This window comes from Pinus tabuliformis, chromosome 3_2, assembly GCF_031772625.1.
Source record: "Pinus tabuliformis cultivar Carrire ecotype Pingquan chromosome 3_2, CPIR1, whole genome shotgun sequence".
In the NCBI taxonomy this organism is placed as follows: Eukaryota; Viridiplantae; Streptophyta; class Pinopsida; order Pinales; family Pinaceae; genus Pinus; species Pinus tabuliformis.
Window position 1 is genome coordinate 1,005,022,940 of NC_142302.1, and position 22,575 is coordinate 1,005,045,514.

Sequence of the window (22,575 nt, forward strand, 5' to 3'; positions counted from 1 at the left end):
ATGGAACATTTTTAGATTATAATTATTATGTATATTTTTCAGATTAACTTCAAAATTCACATTATGTTTTCTTTGCTTGGAATGACCATATCATGCTCTGCTTTAATTTAGTCTGTGTTTCTTACCTTGAATGGTTTATACGCCTATGTTTGGATGCTTTGACTGGTTTGTGTGTTTGGATTTGGATGGTAAATTTTATTATATTTTTATATGTATGTAATTATCTGTTAGTAATTAGTTGGCGATGAAGACAGGAGACAATCTTGTCAATAATTTGCAGGAGGATTGATATTGAACATCTATTTCATTTAATTATATGTATCACAAATTTTGACAACTAATTAATTCTTAATAGTTTCCCTCCAGAATTGCTAAATATAACTTGAAGTGTAGTTTTAATACTACATCAAGATTACTCTTGAAATAATTTGTTTCTTTGCTAATGTTTGAAAAAAAATATTTCATTCAAGAATATTTTGATGATTTTTTTTCTCTATAGTCTATTTTGCAAAGTCAAGAAATAATGTATTTTTTATTTTTTTTAATGAGTGGTCATATTTATAAACTTTTTACATTATTTGTTTCTCCAAACAATTATAACATCTCCTTCAGGAATATGTTTATTTATTTTGAATGTTTATAAATATATATTTTCCTCTTATAAAACTTTTGAATACATTGTTGTATGTAATTATCTATTAGTAATTTTGAATATATGTAGTTTTGAATATATTTTGAATATATATACTTGTCTATTAGTAATTAGTTGGTGATGAAGAAGGGAAACAATCTTGTGAAGGATTAATTTACACTTTTAAGGATGATTGATTTTGCATATCTATTTCATTTTAAGTCTAGGTATCACAACTTTTAACAACGAATTAATTTTTAATAGTGCTCCTCTAGGTAATACTAAATATATCTTGATTTTTTTTTTTTTTAATAATCTACATCTTCAAGATTAATAAAATCTAATGCATCTAATGCAAGCAATAAAATAATATTATAAAACAACATCTACATTGAAATCATTGCATCTAGTGCAAACAATCAAATGATATTAGAGATCAACATCTACACTGAAATCAATGCATCTAGTAGAAACAATAAAATAGGATTAGAAATCACCATCTAAATTGAAATCAATGCATTTAGAGAAAAAAATAAAATATGATTAGAAATCATCATCTACATTGAAACCAATGCATCTAGTGCAGGAAATCAAATATAATTAGAAATCAACATGTACATTGCAATAAATTCATATAATGCAAGCAATCAAATAGGATTAGAAATCATCATTTACACTAAAATCAATGTGTATAGTGCAAGAAATATTATTCCCTCTCTCCCCCCTCCATCTATATATTTATCTCCCTCCATATCTCCTTCTTTGTCTCTCTATCTCACCCGTCAAACACACACAAACACACACACACACACACTCTCTCTCCATATATATATATATATATATATATATATATATATCTGCCTCCTTCCTTCCCTCTCTCTATCTCTCTATTCTTCCCTCTCTCCAGCTCCCATTTATATATCTATTTGCTTCTGCCTCTCCTTTGTCTCTCTATATACATACACACTCTTTCTCCATATCTGGCTATTGCTCACTCCCTTTTCCTCTCCCTCCCCCTCTCTCTTCCCCTTCTCTCCCTGTCTCCCCCTTCTATCTATATTCCCTCCTATTCTCCTCTCTACCTGTCTTTATCGCCCTTATCACTACCTCTCTCCCTATCCACCTTTATCTCTCTATGTATTTAATTTTACCTCCCTCTCTCCCCCTACAACTCCATCTCTCTCTCTCCATCTCTCCTTCTCTCTCTCACATCCTCTCTCTCTTAATTCTCTCTCCCCTTCTCTCCCACCTCTCTCTGTCTCCCCTCCCACCCTTTCACTTCTCCCTCCAACTCTGCCACTATATCCCTCCCTCTCTCCTTCTCTCCCCCTTTCCTTCCATCTCTCTTTCTTTGTCTCTCTATCTCACCCCAAAATATACACACACACTCTCCATTTATCTTTTCTCACTCCCTCTCTCTTTCTCCAATTTTCTCTCTCTATGTCTTTATTCTTCACTCCCTCTCTCTCCCCCTCCAACACCATATCTCTATCCCTCCCTCTTTATCCCTCCTCTCGTCCTCTCTTTGATCCTTCCCCCCTCTCTCTCTCTTTGCCCTCTCACCTTGTCACTATCTCCCTTCCTCGCTCCTTCTCTCTCTCCCCCCTCCATATTTGTGTCTCCCTCTCTCTCTCTCTTTCTCTCTCTCTCTCTCTTACCCTTCTCTCCTTCTCTCACTACTCTCTTTATCTCTCTCTTCACTCCTCCCCACCCCCTCTGCTTCATTTCATGTCCATCTCTCCCTTGTCACTCCCTCTATCTCTCCATGTCTATCACTTTATGTTTTTTTTCTTCCCTCCATATATATCTAGATTTAATATGTGCCATGATATATTAATATATATTATAATATGACAAACTGGATATTATAGTAACTTTAATATTGTATTAATCCAAAGTTATTAAATTTAATAATATTATAATATATTAATATCACTATTATATTTGATGATAATAATATTATTAATCTTTTAATATTAATATTAGATTTAATGGTTTTTTTACATGGCATGATAACAAAATTTATAATAAAACTACATCAAATTAATATTTTCAATTATTACAACTTTGATGTGGAAATATTTATGTCTTTAAAGATTTTAATATATCCATAGGATATGGTTTTTCCTTTTAAAGATTAATTTTACAAATATTTAATTAAAAACATTATTAAAAGATTTTGGACCAAGATTTTTTATTCTTTGTGTCGACTTATCCTTTTTCTTTTGATTTAAGAAATGGTATCAGTTTTAGTAAAGACTAAAAATATTTAAAATTTTACCTAATATGGAATATTTACTATAGTAATTTTTTTTGTTAAAGGTAAATTTATGATCCATTCAATGTCACGCATATGATAAGCATGAGATTAAAATTGTTTATACATAGTTATATTTTAGTAATTAATCTTAGTAAAAAGTTATATATAATCTAAAGATCCAATTTATATATAGTTTAAGATTTAAGATAATGTTTTGGTTGTCATTAGCCAAAATTAAATTTATTATTTTTTAAGGACATGACATACTTACACATCGGGGTCATATTGGGCTATAGAATGTGCCTCTCAGCATAATAACCATAAATACATAAATGCAAGATAAATAACACTTCATTTCATTAATATCAAATACTAAAATATGCTTACAAATAGAATTGAAATAAGACTAGCTCAGACGATGGTAGCTTATCTCTGAGAAGAGATGTGACAGATACTTGCCTCTGAACTGTGTTACAATGAGGCTCAAGGGCCTATTTTTTATTGTAAAAAATGTGAAAACCCTAAACAACCAAAACCCAAACCCTAGGAGATGTAACACCAAGAGTTTGTGGGCCCCGTTGGGGTTAGTTGGGCACTCAACTTCTCGGGGTCATAAATTGGTCATATTATCTTCATTTGGTGTGTACGATACCTTGTTGGAAAGGTCTCTCTAATTACTACAAGATTTTGCATAGGCCCCTGCCTATGGCTATGGGCTTGCAATGGACCTAAGAAAACACTGTTTAGGGGCTCAAAACTACTCCAGAAGTTCAGGAACTGAAAATTGCTAAAAATAGTAAATGCTGAAATAAACAAGGAAACAAATGAAACCAACTGGAGGTCTCAGTGGAATAGGTGGGTGGCCACCAATATCCACCTCGATTAAGGACCTTGTTTATTGTAACTAGCAATTTCCCCTAAAGGTGCAAAGGTACACCGAAAGAATAAAATATTTGGGAAGATCATCTCGTGACTCACTCAAATGCAAGCATCATTAATAATTTCTATTAGTGGAGCAATATTTCTTCTCGATAAGAATATGTAGTTTATAGAAATGTAAAGCTAATCAGAGACAATAGAAAGGGGCATACAAACATCTGAATAAGACTCCACCTATTATATTTTAACAACCGATGAGAATAATTACACAACTATTAGTATGTTAGAAGGCAATTTTGGTAGGTTGCTATTAGGATTTAAGAAGGCATTTTCAGTATTCAGAAAGATGCCATCATCAATTCCTTCGGTATAGTGTACAGCTAGAGAAAGAGGAATGAGAATGACAACAGAGGTGGAAGTAGAGTAGAGTGGTGTTCTTCTAGAAGTGGAAAGAGGGACACTCTTCTAGAAAAAGAAACCTAATTTAGTTAATCATTTTATTGTTAAGTTCATTTCTGTGCTAATTTTGAACTTCTATGTTCTTAGTTTTGTAAATATGGGAATTGTGATAATATAAAGGTCCTTTTAGAAGAGAAAAGAGAAACTCAAGTGAAATAGGTAGCACATCTCACCTATTGTGAATTAACTGGGTTATAATGTTTAGTTGATCTGGATTAGATCATTATATTGTTTTTCATCCATCTCGATGCATTTGGAGTGGAATAAAGTGGAGGAATCAACTCGCGGGACCGTTTTTACCAGCGGGACCTAGTTTGGCAAAATAGGGTCTGAAACCCTTCGGGAGCATTTTCAAGCATAAAATGACATTTTTTTGGGGGTAAAACTTTATATCTTTAGAAAAACACCATTTCATGTTATTCTACACACAAATATCTTTCCAACGATGCAAGAAGCATGTTAATCAGAGTATGTATGCAAAATTTATGCCACTAAGAAGTTAACCTTTTTGTTTTCACACCTATAGTTCGAGAGGATGTCGTTTCAACCCCCATTATTCATGGAAAACAGGCTAGCCATTTGATTATGATGTAAAACACTATAGGAGAGTCTATAATGTATCTCTAGTTAAGAGTTGATGTAGTCAAAATTAACCACTAGTAGGCTATCGAGCTATGTTATAACCAAGTCATTAGGAGGAAGAGACATTCCCTTCTTTTGAGAGAATTTTGTTCCATACTTGAGCAAAGATACTTAGGAGAGATAAAGGTAGATAACACAAGAATATCTATCCACTATAGCAGCCCACAGGCCACATGCATTACTTCTTTGTACCTACAACCATATTTCCATACAAAGAAAGAGAGTGAAGAGGCCTCACCTTCCAACTAAGTATTCCCCCGAAGTAGTTTCCTAGAGATCATATATTGTGTCTTGTGTGTGTGTGTGTATGATTATTTTTCCATTATCTACTTTTCTACATAATTTCCATTTGCATGCATGCAATAATTACAGTTAAATCTACAGATCTTAAAATTTAGTAAAACTGCAATAGTGTACAATATCAGATTTTTAATATAGTATTATCAGATTTGCTGTGACGAATAGTCGTGTGGAATATCCATGGCAGTTTACGGATCATTACTTGCCTCCTCTAAGAGGGAGTGTTCCCTTGCCTTGTATTTTTAATCCATCTATTCTTTGCTAGTTTCATGCACATTGTGGTAGAGTCTCCCATATTTAACTATACAATTCAACCTCGATCACTATTTCCTGAAGAAGTAACTGAATCTTAGAGTTTAGAGTTTAGGATATCAAACACTTTAAGTAAAATTGTGTAATAATAAACCAAATTTTTTAAGGAATAATTCTCTAATTTGAAGCATTGGGCAAAACTCTTTAGGTTTAAGCAAGCTTTCATCAAAATAAACTTAGACTCTACATGGAATAAGTAGGCTTCCATCCAAACAAATGTAGACTCTACATGGAAAAATGTTCATAACCCTAAACACTTAACTTCACATAAGACGTTTGATAGATGTATTTTTCGTACTCACACCACATAACCGCTTCTCAATTGACCATCGATCAAAGTGACGTGTTTGGCACCCAATTGAAGACCTTCATTTAACTACTGATCAAAGTGACGTGATTAGAACCATGTGCGGGTTGTGGTCGATATTTTATTCATATAAAATATTGGGATGCAATGACATCACTAGACTCGAACTCACAACCTTCTCTATGTTTATTAAAGGTTTATTATTTTATCATATGTTTGTCTCCAACAAAGGTTATTTTCCTTAATTTTCATTTGTATCTCAATGTTGGTGACGTGTTCTACTTATCTAAATTTCCTATTTAAAGCTTCCAAATTTAGCTTTTGCAATAGAGTAATATTTTCTCAAAGCAACACTAAGGTTGAATAGAGAAGTCACGCTTGAATATGGGCATCGAATAAGTATATGCCAGTGACTTTGTGGATCGAATAAGTATATGCCTCTAAATTTTATCATTGAACAAGTTACACACCCGTGAATTTGTTGATTGATTAATTATACGCCTCTGACTTTCATGAATAATTTACACACTAGTGGTTCTTATTAATGATAAAAACTTACTCACACTGGTTTATCTACACCCATGACTTTTATCAATGAACACATGTAGATTTTATTTGTAGGTTCAACAACTTATGTGATATACTAAAACATAAGACAAGAATATACTCTACTCATCAACGGAAACAAAAATTGATTGATGAAAACACTAATCAGAAAAGGAAGAATTTCAATCACACATAACACAATATTTTTATGTCGAAAGCAACTGCTCAAAACCCCGACTATCTATATTGCATTAACCAGAAGATCTGAAAAGAAAATGCAATGCTTGTTCAACCCAGTTCAACCCGAACAATCTTTGCACAAGTATTTTCTTCTCAGATCTTCTGGTTAATGCAATATAGATAGTCGGGGTTTTAGGAAGTTTCCTTCGCTAGAAACATATTTTTTTATGTGCGATTGAAATTCTTCCTTTTCTTCTTAGTGTTTTCATCGATCGATTTTTGTTTCCATTGATAAGTAGATTAGATTCTTGTCTTATGTTTTAGCATATCACATAAGCTGTTGAATATACAGTAAAAATCTACAACACAAACCTATTCATGCTGGTTTTATTGCTTTAGTTTCCCATCATCTATGGACATCTTATTTAGAATTTCCTAATATATAACAAACTCTCCTTTCGAGTGAATTTTTCACATATGTAAAACCGTAACAACCTGTGAGAATATTACTTGGATGAGGATATTGTAAGCTCTTTCTGTTGGATCGAAAGAATACCAGAACACGTATTTTTAAAGATTGGAACATAGAGGGCTCGTGGGGTAGCTATCTCCAGCATACCTATTTCACAGCAACCTTTCCTTCTTCAAAGGCTTCCACACCTTCATTTATAAACAATTAGCAAGCTCTACCCGTAGATTCCCTGAGACTTATTGAATAATGAAGGGGTTAGAAAGAGATAATTTAACATATTTATTGGGATTCTTTATCATGTCAAGTAGCTTATCATATATGTTAATATACCCCATTTTAAGACCAGGAAATGCGGGCTTCAAGGTCTCCACCCAAGATGCAACTTTTTTATTAAATGAGATCACAACATCCTTAAATTCATTAACACATGCGTACCACTTGATACATTTTTGTAGATCATGAAAACAAACAAAGGTTTTCAATTTATACACCAAAATGAAAAGGACTAATGATTATGCCCTTTTTCACAAAATGCGCTACATTTAACATGGTCTTGGAACCATTGCTAAAGATTGGTTGTTGGCCATGCTCCAAAACCACCAAGAAATTTCGCCACGATCAGGCTGCTAGGAGGACCATGACATAGTGGGCGCACTGGAGAGTTGTTTCACGTCATATATTGAGGAATTGATGAATATTTTTGGAAACCAATCAGCGGGGAAAGAACACATTGTGAATGTGTCAGATGTTTACTGAGCTATGCATTATTTGTCAGATGTTTACTGAGCTATGCATTATTTGTCAAGCCTTGTTCAGTTCCAAATATCACTCTGGATCCCCGCCAACAGTCAAAATCTAATTGTTGTACTTTGCGATGTGGTAAAAAATTGTTGGCTAGAGGAGAACAAAATTGAGCCACTATGATTGGATAAATCTACCCATCCAAATCCATCATAGGAAAACCTTCTGTGTAAATATTAAGACTTAATTTAAAAAATGTTATAAAATAAAATATTTCTAAAATATTTTAATTTTGAAACAAGATATGGTTTTCTCACTTGTGGTATTGCCCCATGGTATTGTAACAAAGTCTATTTAGAAGTTAATAATATCCATGGTAGAAAGGAGGTGAATATTCATGGTGAACAATCTTGTTATATTGTAACTATTAAATTTCAAGAAAACACAGTAAAAAGGAAATTACAGAGCAAAAACAATTAACAATAACATGCCAACTCAAACATATTCATTATCAAGACCATGTATTTATACACGAGGAGAGGCCTTCAAATCTTCCATCTCCACAAATCTCTCAACTATTTCCTATAATTTCTCAACAATCATTCCACAAATCACTCCACGAATCTCTCTATAAATCTCTCTCACATAAAATAAAAAATTTAATATTTAACAAATGATTTATTATTCCATCATTCCTGCCCCATAATGACCATTTGGAAATATCCCAAGATCATCTCTGAATTTGTAGAAATTTTCCTTAGATAGTTCTTTGTTGAATATATCATCGACGTGTTCATTTATTCTGCAGTATTCAATCTCGATCACTCCATGTTGAACCAAATCCAAAACAAAATGATACTGAATATTTATATACTTGGTATTCTTATGAAAAATTGGATTTTTGGTCATCTGAATAGCACTTTGATTATCACATATCAACTAAATGGATTGCTCTTGTTGCTCACGTAGATCCTCTAAAATTCTTCTCAACTAAACTACTTCACATGTTGTTGTTGTTTCTGCTTTATACTTTGCTTTTGTTATGGATAGAGAAACTACGGGTTTCTCGTTAGTATTCCAAGAAGTTTTTGTTGAACCCATACTAAAATAATACCCAAAAGTTTATTTCCTGTCATCCATGAATCCAACCCTATGTGAATCCGTATAACCAATCAACCTAAAATCTTTTATAAATTTGTATCCCAAACCATATCCAACTATTCCATGAAAATATCTTAAAATACTCTTTGCTACAATTCTGTGGGTTCTGCCATAAATCTTGATACCATACTGACTGCAAAAGAAATACTTGGTTGAGTTGTAGTTAATTAGATCAAACTTCCATTGAATTGATGATTCAAAGTAAAATCAATTGAACTGGACATCATGTCCATATAAATTTAACCCAAATTCCAAAGAAGTTACTACTGGCTTGCACCCCAACATTTTGAACCTATTTGAAATGTTCCAACTATACTTAGCTTGTGACGTGAAAATATCATCTTCCTTCTACCAAACTTCAATACCCAAGAAATAATGCAACTCACCAAGATCTGTCATCTCAAACCCATCAATCATATGTGAATTAAATTATTAAAATAGTTCATCATTGTTCCATGTGTATTTCAAATTATCAACATATAATACAACTATCATAATGTCTCGTCCTAACTGGAATATATAGAGATTAGGCCCAGATAAAATTTTAACTAAGCCATGATCATGAAAACACTTATCAATTCTAGAATACCTCTTTGCTACAATTCTTTGGGTTTTGCCTTAAATCTTGATACCATACTGATTGCAAAAGAAATATTTGGTTGAGTTGTAGTTAATTATATCAAACTTCCAACGAATTGACGATTCAAAGTAACATCAATTGAACTGGACATCATGTCCATATAAATTCGATCCAAATTCCATAGGAGTTACTACTGGCTTGTCCCCCAACATTTTGAACCTCTTTGAAATGCCCCAGCTATACTTAGCTTGTGACATGAAAATACTATCTTCTTTTTACCAAACTTCAATACCCAAGAAATAATGCAACTCACCAAGATTTTTCATCTCAAACCCATCAATCATATGTGACTTAAATTATTATAATAGTTCATCATTGTTCCATGTGTATATCAAATTATCAACATATAAGACAACTATCAGAATGTATCATCCTGACTGGAATATATAGAGATTAGGCCTAGATAAAATTTTAACTAAGCCATGATCATGAAAATACTTATCAATTCTAGAATAGCATGCTCTTGGTATAAGGTCTTCTTCAACTTATAAAAATAATCTTCCTTTTTTGGTACTTCAAAACCCTTAGGATACTCCACATAAATTTCTTCATCAACATAACTGTTGAAATAGCAACAAGAAATGATAAAAATAGAATCCAGAAATTCCAATTTTAATTTGTCCTTGAATTAAAATTGTGAATTAAAATCAAATTTAGTCTCATCAACTGCTTGGAAATAAGTAATTAATTCATTGTGGATTAATTAGTTGGAGAAATTCAAGTTGAAGTCTTTTTGAATTCATGCAACAGTTATCCCTTAAATTAAGGAGATTATCCCTTAATTAAGGATATAAGATTGAGTTATATTTGAGTTGTAATTAGTTAACTCAGTTTATCGAGTTAAGTCCAGTTAAATTAGTTCCAAACTATTTGAGGAACTAATTGTGAGTTATCAGTCAGTTGATGCATGCATGCACTCAACCAGTGTACTCCAGATAACTAAATATTCCCTCATCAGTAACTCATGCATGTCTATTTTGAGAAAGACCCAGTTGAGCTAAATGTCAAGGACAGTGTACTATCAGTTGCATGTGTTTTCCTATATAGGAAACTCATGCATGTAACCAAAGGAAAGTTCCTTGAGGATTGCGCAGTTCTGACAGTGTGTGTGATCAGGTGATCATCCACTTGGTGGGGTGAGAATCATCCACTAGGAACAGTGCAAGGAAATAGGAGCTTGGATGGTAGAGGAGAAGGCTTGTGAGAAGCCAAGATTGCCCGTGAGCATATGTGAGGATTTTACTAAGAGTTGGCTAGCTGTGAGAGCTAAGGCTTTGTATAATTCCTATGTATTTCCACCTTGTATGATAATACAGATAGTGGGGTTTTTAGATGAGGCTTTCTCCTAAGTATTTTCATGTGTCTTGGATGATTGATTCTTCTTCTTCTTGTTGAGCTCGATCTTTCTCAATCTTTTAGCTTCTATAGATTGATAGTATAAGTAGATTATAATATTTTTCTTTGGTTATCCTGCATTATCGGGTTAATCTACAGTCAGATTTTCTACAGACATCTTAGAGGTAGATTTGTAGAGAATTTTCATAATTTCTACAATAACCATATAGAAAAGTTTATTTAACATCCACCTGTAAGAATGGCCATTTATATTGTGCAACTAATGCAAGAACCATCCTGATTGTATCCAATTTTTCCACAAGAGAAAATGTCTCAGTGTTAATCTCTTTTTTCTGCGCATTGTTAGAAAATTATATATTACAGAGCAATGAAACACATAAAATATATTACAGAAATACAAACACATAAAACAAGAAAGACACATATATACATGGTTCATGTAATTTGGGCTACGTCCATGGAGAAACAACCAGTCCTTCCTTTTATATTATCCAACAAATTGAAGAGATACAACCTACAACAGATCTAGTGTAATTCCCTCTTCTCTCACACACAATCTCCTCTCTCTTTCTCACTCAAAATACCAATCTACATAGATGCAATAACATTTCCTCATATACAGCAAGAGGTTTCCTTCTAGAGCCAAAAAATCTAAATTAAACATAACTTCTACTATCAGATCTCTGCCTAATGAACGACTTAGATTGACTACAAAATTACAACATTTTACAAGGCAGTTTAACATCTATTTTTAGCTTCGGGGGTGCTGCCCTTGATCCCCTTCCGGGGGGGCTCCCAAAGGTCACAGTCGCTCCCCCTAGACCCCCCTGCAGCATAAATATTATGGGCGGCGTTACCGCCACATTATGAACTAGGGTCCAATGCGTTGATACCTCTAAATAAAGAAGATAATCAAGCTCCACACCCAACAATATCCCACTTGGAGACTGATTATAACAACTTGATCGCTACTTCATTCACTGGACAATGACTCCACTCTACACCTAGTTGTTTCTCATCTTCTTCATCATACTTGAAGACCAATTGAAACTGATCAAAATCTTAGTTTCTCCCTGGTTACAACTTTTGTTAACTTATCTGCAGGATTCTAGCTAGTGTGTATCATTTCCAACTTCAATTGTCCATCTTCCAATGCTGACTGTATGAAATGATACTTGAGCTGTATATGTTTTGTCTTGGAATGAAATGCATAGTTATTTGCAAGATGTATGGTGCTTTGGCTTTCACTGTATAACCCACCCAACCACTGCTTCTTACCCAATTCATCTAGAAAAAATTGTAACAAAATCATTTCTTTACTAGCCTTTGTAGTAGCAACATACTCTACTTCCATTGTTGAGAGTGCAACAACACTTTGTAGTTTTGAAACCCAACTGATAGCTATTCCACCTACAGTAAACACATACCCTATTGTGCTCCTCATGTTATCTCTATCACCTGTCATATTTGCATCAACATATCCCTGTAGAGCAATTTTTGAACCACCAAAGCATAATGCTTGATTTGTAGTACCTCTCAAATACTTGAAAATCCACTTCACTACCATCCAATGTTCTTTCCCTGGATTGTTCATGTACTTGCTTACAACTCCCACTACATGTGCAATATCAAGCCTTGTGCAGACCATTGCATACATTAAGCTTCCAACTACTGATGCATATCAAACTTTAGACATATCAGCGATTTCTTCCTGAGTCTTGGGACACACCTCCTTACTTAGTTTGAAATGGGTAGCCAAAGGTATACTAATTGGTTTTGCATTCTGCATATTAAATCTTTTCAACACCTTTTCTATGAACTCACTCTAAGACAATGTTAATTTTCGATTCTTCCTGTCTCTAGTTATTCTCATACCAAGGATTTATTTTGCAGCACCCAAATCCTTCATTGCAAATGAGTTCGCCAATTGTTTTTTAGCACATTTATTTCTTGCCTGTGAGAACCTACAACAAGCATGTAATCTACATACAATAACAATATAATATAGCTGCCATCATTTTTCTTTTTGAGATAAACACAATGATCAGAGTGACATATAGTATAACTTTGTTCAGACATAAACCTGTCAAATTTTAGATACCACTGCCTTGGAGCCTATTTTAAGCCATACAAGCTCTTCTTCAATCTGCACATTAGTTTCTCCTTACCGTTTACATCATATCCTTGTGGTTGTTGCATATATATCTCTTCCTCCAAATCCCCATGGAGAAAGGCTGTCTTTACATCTAAATGTTCAAGATGTAAATCTTCAGTTGCTACTAGATTTAAAATAGGTATGATTGAAGTCATTTTAACAACAAGAGAAAATATCGCATCAAAGTCTATACCCTTTTTCTGTGCAAACCCCTTCACCACAAGTCTAGCTTTATACCTTTTTCTACCTCCATATTCTTCAATTTATAAACCCATTTAGTCTACAATGTTGTTTTACCTGTAGGAAAATCGACTAAGTCCCAAGTATGGTTATGTGCTAAGGATTCCATCTCTTCTTTCATGGCTTGCTCCCACTTCTTCCTAGTTTCTACTTGCACTGCTTCTTCATAACATTCTAGTTCACCAGAATCAGTCAACAATACATAATATAATGAAGGAGAGTATCATTCAGGGGGTATACATATCCTGGTAGATATTCTAACACCACTTTTAGGTGTTTGAGGTGCTTTTTGATGTTGTGGTAGCTGTTAACGTTATGGTTGTTGTTTATTATGATTTTCAGGCACCATCACTTTTTCTGTGATCTCTTCAAGCACTGTGTATTCTCCATTTTCTTTTTCCTATTTCTTTTCCTGCAGCTGATTCTTAAACAAAACATTTTCATTGAATATGACATCTCTACTCCTAATGATTTTATGTTTTTCATAATCATAAAATAAATAACCAAAATCATTAACACCATATCCAATAAAGTTACATTTCTTTGATTTTTCCTCAAGCTTTGTTCTATTTTCTTTATTAATGCAGACAAAGGCTTCACAACCAAAAGTCTTTAAAAAATAATAGTTTACCTTTTTACCTATCCATGCCTCCTATGGAATACCACCATCCAAGGAACTTGAAGTCCCTCTGTTTATTAGATAAACAACAATATCTACAACACCTACCCAAAACTGTAAAGGCAATCTTGCATGCAATCTCATGCACCTTGCACGCTCCATGATTGCCCAATTCATCCTTTATGAAACACCATTTTGTTATGGTGTTATTGGAACTTTCTTCTCTCTATGAATTCCATTTTTTGAACAATACCTATCAAAATATTTGCTGCAATATTCACCTCCATTCTCTGATCTGAGACACTTCAACCTTTTTCATGTCTCATTTTCAACCAAAGCTTTCCATTTCTTGAAAGTATCAAATACATCAAATTTATTTCGAATACAATAAATCTAGCTTTTTTTGGTTGCATCATCAATAAAAGTAACATAATAGCAAGAGCCATGGAGAGATGATACCTGAGCAGGTCCCCATACATCTGTATGCACAAGTTCTAATTCTTCGCTCTTCTTTTCTTTCCCAACATTAAGAAATATGACTCTCTTTTGTTTTCCATAAACACAATTTTCACAGAATTCCAAATCAACATGCTTCAAACTTGGAAATAAATTTCTTGAGTGAAGGATCTACATCCCGTTCTCACTCATGTGCCCAAGCCTATGATGCGACAATGTTGTATCTGCTCCTATAGAGGTTAAAGCATTAACATAATTAGAAATACCATTGCATAAATACAATGTACCAACCTTTTCTCCTTTTTATATTACCATGGCTCCTTTAGTGACCTTCTAGGTTTTATTTGTGAAGGTAGTTACACAACCTTCACCTCCCAACTACCCTATTGAAATCAGATTTTTCTTCAAATCTGGAACATCCCTTACCTTCTTCAATATCCATTGATTTCCATTCTGCTGTTTTATGAAAATTGTACCCATTCCAATGGTTTTACATGTTTTATCATCACCCAATCGAACCTATCCAAAATATCCTTGAACATAATCATCAAAATGTTTCCTATTAGGTGTGGCATGGAATGAGGCCCCTGAATCTACCACCCAGGCATCAATAATATTTTCTAATGAAAGAATCAAAGCATCTTGCAACACATCACCTGTTACATTTGCTTCATGATTATTTTCTTGTTCTGCATCTCCTTATTTTCCCTTCCGAGACTTGCAGTATTTCTTCAGGTGTCCTTTTTCCCGCATTTCCTGCACACTATCCTCGATCTAGACTTGGATTTGCCTTTTCTTGACTTACTGCGATATCCAGGGCTCTTTCCTCTTTCCATTTTTCTTCCCCTCGTCTCTGTAGTCAAAGCATTACCTGATGTCTCACTGGAGATATTCCATTGCATTTCCTTGCTAAGGATTGCACCAATAACATCATCAAACTTTAAAGTAATAGATCCAGAGATAGAGTTACTAATGGCCATAGCGAAACCATTCCAACTTTCTGGCAATGAGCACAGAAATAAAAGAGCCCTAACTTCATCATCAAAAGTTACCCCTACAGAACTTAACTGACTGGTAACTATATTAAATTCATTTAAATGATCAACAACATATCCACCTTCTAACATCTTCATATTAAATAAATGCTTCATAAGAAATACCTTATTTGAGGCTGAGGTTTTTTCATATAGTTTGGCCAACGTCGACATTAAACCCTCTGTTGTCGTTTCCTTTGAAATATTAAAGGCTACCGACACCGCTACGCATAGTCGTATTGTTCCAAATGCATTTCTATTAGGAATATCCCATTCTATGTCTGGGATACATGTCGGCTTCTTTTCCTTTCTACTCAATGGTTGGTACAGATCTCTCTGGTACAAATAATCTTCCATCAACATCTTCCACAGTTGGTAGTTTTGGCCGTTAAATTTTTCAACCCTAAACCTACCATCTTCTACCATTTCTCCCACTTGGACCAGGGACCCTTTTCTCCTGCGAGTTTATCAACCAAATAGACCTTCGGATCTGATACCTGTTGTTAGAAAATTATATATTACAGAGCAACAAAACACATAAAATATATTTCATAAACACAAACACATAAAACACATAAAACAAGAGAAACACAGATATACATGGTTCACCCAATTTGGTCTACGTCCATCGAGAAATAGCTAGTCCTTCCTTTTATATTATCCAACAAACTGAAGAGATACAACCTATATCAGATCTAGTGTAATTCCCTCTTTGCTCTCACACAATCTCCTCTCTCTTTCTCACTCAGAATACCGATCTACATAGACACAATAAAATTTCTTCATATATAGTGAGGGGTTGCCTTCTAGGGAAAAAATTCTAAATTAAACATAACTTCTACCGTCAGATCTCCGTCTAATGAATGACTCAGATTGACTATGAAATTACAACATTTTACAAGGCAATTTTACATCTATTTTTAGCTTTGGGGGTGCTGCCCCCGATCCCTCGCCAGGGGGGTGGGGCTCCCAAAGGTCACAACCATCCACCCCTGGACCCCCCTTGCAGTGTCAATATTACAGGCGGCGTTGCCACCACATTATGAACTAGGGTCCAATTCGGTGATACCTTTGAATAAAGAAGATAATTAGGCTCCACGCCCAACATGCATAACCCTTTTCAACTAAATGAGCCTTATGGTTTTATAAACCCATGTAGTGCCAATTAAATCCTTTCCCTTTAGTAAATTGACTAAGTCACATGCATCATTTCTCACCAAGGCATTCAATTCTGCTTCCATAGCTTCATTCCATTCCTTATTTCTTGATGATTCTACATAATTATGTGATTCATCTATTTTCATTACCTATTCCATAAGTGCATAATTTACTAGAGAACTTTGGGATCTAGTAATCCTTCTTTCAACTTTTTTATCGAACATGCTACTTTCTCAATGTCTCATTTCAAGCCACTTAGGCTTCTTCTAAACTTCATCTATCTTTACTAACTTATAATTTGATTCATCAAAAATATTCATTGTATCTTTCTTCTATTCAAACTGTACATGTTCTAGAGGGTAGATTCCCTACTCATCAAACATGGCATCTCTTCTTATTATCATCCTCATGGCTTTAGGATCAAATAAATTGTTAATTCTTGTTTTAGTATTGTAGCCAATAAAGATACACTTCACACTGTTATCATCCAATTTCTTCCTCTTTTCCTTAAGAACATGTGTGTATGCAGTACAACCAAAATATTTCATATGTGCAACACTCGGTTTATATCTTGACCATGCTTCTTCTAGAGTCAAATGCAACACTGCCTTTGTAGGACATCAATCAAGAGTGTATACTGTTGTGTGTATCTCCTCAACCCAAAAATCATTTCCAAGAGACTTACTTTTTAACATGCTTCTAGCCATTTCAACTATGGTCCTGTTTTTTCTTTCTGCAATACCATTTTATCGAGGAGAGTATGAATTGGTAAACTCTCTTTTTATTCCATTCTTCTTGTAATAAAATAAATAATCATTTGACTTGTATTCTTCTCCATTATTTGTTCTTAGGGTGAGAATTTTCAAACCAGCTTTCCAAGTAATGTAGAAATTATGGTGTAGAATTGTAATTGCTCATTAAATTTTGATCTAAATCACAAGACACAATCATACTCTACTTCTTTGTGGCATTTAACTCACAATTTAGAACATCAATCATAAACATGTAAAGAGGAACAACATACATGCACACAATTTTTTCTTAGGGGAAAGAAATCTAGTAAAAGCCTCTTTGCCTACTTGCATTTATATGATGAATAGAGATGTATTACAATTTCTTACTTTTGACTGAGCCCAACCTACAAGTAAATTACCTATCTCTCTACTCACTAAGAATCTTTGACCCATAATTAGTAAATTTTTGCCTCTGCTTGAGCCCTATTTCCTTGCACAATTCCTAAGGAAATTAGGCCCCTATTATTTAGGAATTTCCTCCAAAATGATTGTGCATTTCCCAAGGTTGATCATCTAACTACATGCAACACTTGTACACTCAAAACTAGTCTACAAATGATGTTAAACTACCTTAGAATCTCCACCACAGCTGGGGAACTCAAATTATCTGCATGCACTAGATATTTTGGGCTGATTGATTAATTAACTAGATGATCACTGAGTTAGACTGAAGTCTCACTGCACAAATGACCTTCCACTAGTTCCTCCAACAGTTAGAACTAGTTTAACTAAAAACAACTTGGAATAACTAAACTTGATTTCTATGAATTAGAAATCACACTTGTTTAATTTAACACCAACTTCTATAACTTGAATTTACTGAGATAACTGAGTGACAAGAGCCATGTCATGTCAGTTAACTTCATTTGAGTAGTTTGATAATGTGGAATTTCAAATTTTCTCACTTTGATCAATAAAAAATCAAATTGAGACTTTCTTGCTACATTTTTCAACACCCCCTCTCAGCAGGAAATGTATTATCAACCACCCCTACCCTGCACCTATGGAACTCGAACTTTCCTCTTCACAATGTCTTTGTCAAAATGTCAGCATCTTGTTCCTCTGTTTGAATTTATTGTAGCAACATTATCTTCCTCTGCAAATAGTCCCGTAAATGGTGATATGAGATATTTATATGATTGGATCAACTGTGAAATACTAAATTCTCAGAGAGCTTGCTACAACTCTGATTATCACAATAGATCATAGTTGGATCCATCGTCTAACGAAATAGTCCCACAAATATCTTTCTCTTCCAGATCACCTCGCATGTTTCTTGACTTGCAAACATGTATTCTATTGATTTAGAGAGGAGTGGCACAGATATTTACTTCCTGCTATACCAGGAAACAATTGTGGATCCAACATTGAAAATTGTTCCTAGTGTACTCTTTCGGTCAGATAAACTCGCTACCCAATCTACATCTGTGATGCCACACAACTTCACTCCCTCTGTTAGTCTATACCATAATCCATACTGATTAGTTCCTCTGAGGTACAGTAAAAAATTCTTAGCTACCTTCCAATATAATTTTTTTGGCCTAACCATAGCTTGGCTCAACTGGTTGAATGCATAGCACATATCTGGTTGCGAGTTCACAAGATACATCAGTGAATGCACTAGTTGTAGATAAACAATAGCATCTACCTCTTTACTTGAAGTGGCATCCTCCTTCCTCTAGTTGGTTACTAGAGGTATCTCCATGGGTTTGTAACTCTCCATGTAGAATCTATGTAGTCTCTCATTTGCATACTTTCCTTGAGACACAAACAGTTCCCCATCACCTTGCAATAATTCTAACCTCAGGAAGTAGTGCTTGAGAGCCATGTCCTTCATTTCAAATTCCCTTGAGAGGTCCTCGTAACATCTGATCAGCTGCTCATCACTAGTTAAAAACAAATCATCAACATATGAGACAATAATAAGCAATTTACCTTCTACCAAGATATGATAGAGGTTCACATCCGCGTCACTTTTGGTGAAGCCAAAACCAGTGAGATAACTATTGATCCTGGTGTACCAAGCATGAGGTTCTTGTTTGAGATCGTATAATGCTTGCTTGATTCTACACACATGAGACTCTTGATCAAATGTGTCAAAACCTTCTAGTTGCTCAATGTATACCTCCTCCTCAATAACCCCATTAAGGAATGTTGTTTTTACATCCATATGGTGGATCTTCCACCCCATTTGCGTACCCAGTGAAAGAATTGATCTAATGGACGAATATTATCCTACAGGAGAAAAAGTTTCATCATAGTCAATTATTTCAACTTGACTGAATACTTTGGCCACAAATCTAGCCTTATACTTCTTTATGCTTTCATCTTTTGCATGCTTTACTTTGAAGATCAATCTCGAACCACAACTTATTTATTTGTCAATCTTGGGAACACTTCCCAATCACTGTTCTTTACAATGGATTTTCACTCCACCACCATTGCATCAACCCATACAAGTTACTTTATTTCTTCCTTAAAATAGGATGGATCATTCTTTATAAGATCAATCATTAGAGACATGTAGCCAATGTACCTCTCAGGTGACCGTCTTTGCCTCCGCAAATTTGAAGGAGCTCCCACATTCTCGCTCCCATCTTGCAGAAATCCATGAGCTTCCATGGTTCTTTTTCTACCTTCTATGGATGGTTATGCTTGAGTGGATGTCTCCACTCTACTCCTCACTTTGTGGTTTCTCCACAACTTCTTGAGGCTCCTCCTTTGGATCGAAAATCTCCTCTTCTTGTGGCATCTGAATCTCTCTCTCAAGAAAGCACCGCATCACTTTCTCCTCATCAAAATTTACATCCCTTCGCATAACTATCATTCTCAAGGATGGAAATTACATCCAGTAGTTGTGAGGAGTTTCTTTTCAATGAAACAAATACTCCCAAATATGTTTTTGGCTCAAGCTTCTTCCTCGAATCTTTGGAGATATGGTAGTAAACAGAGGCTCCAAAAATCTTAAAGTGTGACGCATTTGGCTTTCTCACTGAGAAAGCTTCCTCCTGTGTGATCATACCAACAATTTGATGAGGACTCTGGTTCTGTAAGTAGATTGTTATGTTTCATGCCTTTGCCCACAAATGTAGTGGTAGGCCTTGGTCATGTAGCATGGATCGCACAGTTCCAACAAGGTTGTTGTTTTTTCTCTTAGCTATGCCATTCTGATGCGAGTTTTGGAGTGTTGTCATCTCTATTTGAATGCCTTATTCCACACAAAGATCTTTCAATTCATTAAATACATACTCACCTCCATTGTCACTCCTGAGAGACTTCACCTTCTTGTCAGTTTCTTTCTCAACCAGTGACTTGAATTCTACAAAATTTGATAATGTCTCATCTTTGTTCCATGTGAAGAAGATCTAACACTTCTTTGAGAAACCATCGACAAATATAACATAGTACTTATTTCTGGTAGTGGCAGTCATCGAGAAAGGTCCATAGACATGAAAGTGGACTCTTTCCAAGACTACATGTGCTTTGATTTCTAGATCATAGAATGTGGATTTCACATGCTTCCCTAAGGTACAACCCTTGCATACATCTTGTTGCTCAAGTGCTCCTTTAGGGAGGCTCGTGGTTATTTGTTACATAATATTCAACGCACCATGATGAAAATGGGCATGTTTTTGTGCCAAATTTCACCAACAACGTGGCTCTACACTTTCTCTACCTTATTGCTTATTGCAATATAAATTTCCAAATCCAACTTATACAATATCTTCACACAAACATCGATCTGCTTCACATGTCCAATGGGTATGTGTCTTAGGAATGATTTCTCTTTTCAGAAGATCACATCATAACCACACTCCTCCAAAAATACTACAAACATGAGATTCTTCTTTAGACCTGGAACAAACATGACATCCTTGAGTATGAGAGGGGATCCTGAATCAATCTAAAAGGTGACTGTAGAAATTCAATTTTCATTGTACCTTCCATTATCCCCTAGATCAATATGCATATGGAGATATTTCTCCTCCAGGTCACTGAAAAACTCTCTATAGACTATAATATGGAATGAGGCACTAGAATCGAAGTACCACATGCTCCCCATCACTATGCTAGTCATGCATATGATAAGGGTGAAGTCAAGCTTGAATTGAGAAGACAAGGCTCCATCCATTGCTCCTCCTAAGGTATTCTTGCTTGGATTTTTTTATGGACACTTCGTGGCATTGTGCTTGAATTCATGAAAATTGAAGCATTTGATTTTGGACAAGTCTTTCTTCTTGCCCCCTTGGCTAGATTCTAGTTTGGTTTGAGATTTCTTCCCTTTTCCCTTCTTTCCCTTTTCAACCAATGCAAAGTTTTATTCATCCTTGCCCTTGGATGAGGTTCCATCTCTAGTATTCTGTCTTATCTCCTCTTGTACCAAATCAGACCATAAGCATTCCCAGTTTTGTAATTTCTCCCTCCAATTCACTAAGTCCTCATAGCTGGTATCCCCTACAATTTCCTAGGCTGAGGAGGAGATCGAAAGAGGTAACCTCGAACCACTTTTAGTTTAATAGCTAGACCTACTAAACCAGAGAGGGATCTCTCTAAGGATTTGTCAATGAATAACTGAAAATAAATAGGTTTTAGGCCAGATATACAAATCTTGTTTGAGTATTTGAGAATTTAGGGTTTTTTAATTTGTTGGACTAGGGATTAGAGGAGGTAATTACGTCAAGGCCTCAAGTGTAGAGTAACAAGTATAAAGAGGAGATATACATTAGTTTGTTATGGTGAACTTAAGATTTTGTTATTGTGGTATAGGTCTAAGAGTTTAGGAGAACATAATGAGCATGTATAAGCATGAATTCATTAGTTATAGAAGAAAAGAAAACACAAGCATGATTTTCCACATAAACAGAGGTTAAATCTAAGAATTATGTCTATATGACTGCAAGGAAAACCATAAGAAGAAGGTAAATCATGAAAAGAGAAGTAATTTCATCAATTAGAAAATGATCTGAAAGGAAAACAAAACCATAGACCCACTAAACAAGTATTCCTGAAATATAGCTGCAACTGTTCCTTGATTAGTCGTAAGAGAACATAAGATACAAGCCTCTCCACAAAATTTCAACCCTTCTTACTGAATGAGAAATCATACATGCAGACTAAATAAAACAGCTTCCCCACCTTCAGGAGTCAAATTCCTAAGTGGTGGAATTTTTTCCAAGATTCTCTCAACTAACAAGGAAGAGTGAGAAGGCCAAATACAAACTCTTCTCTTACA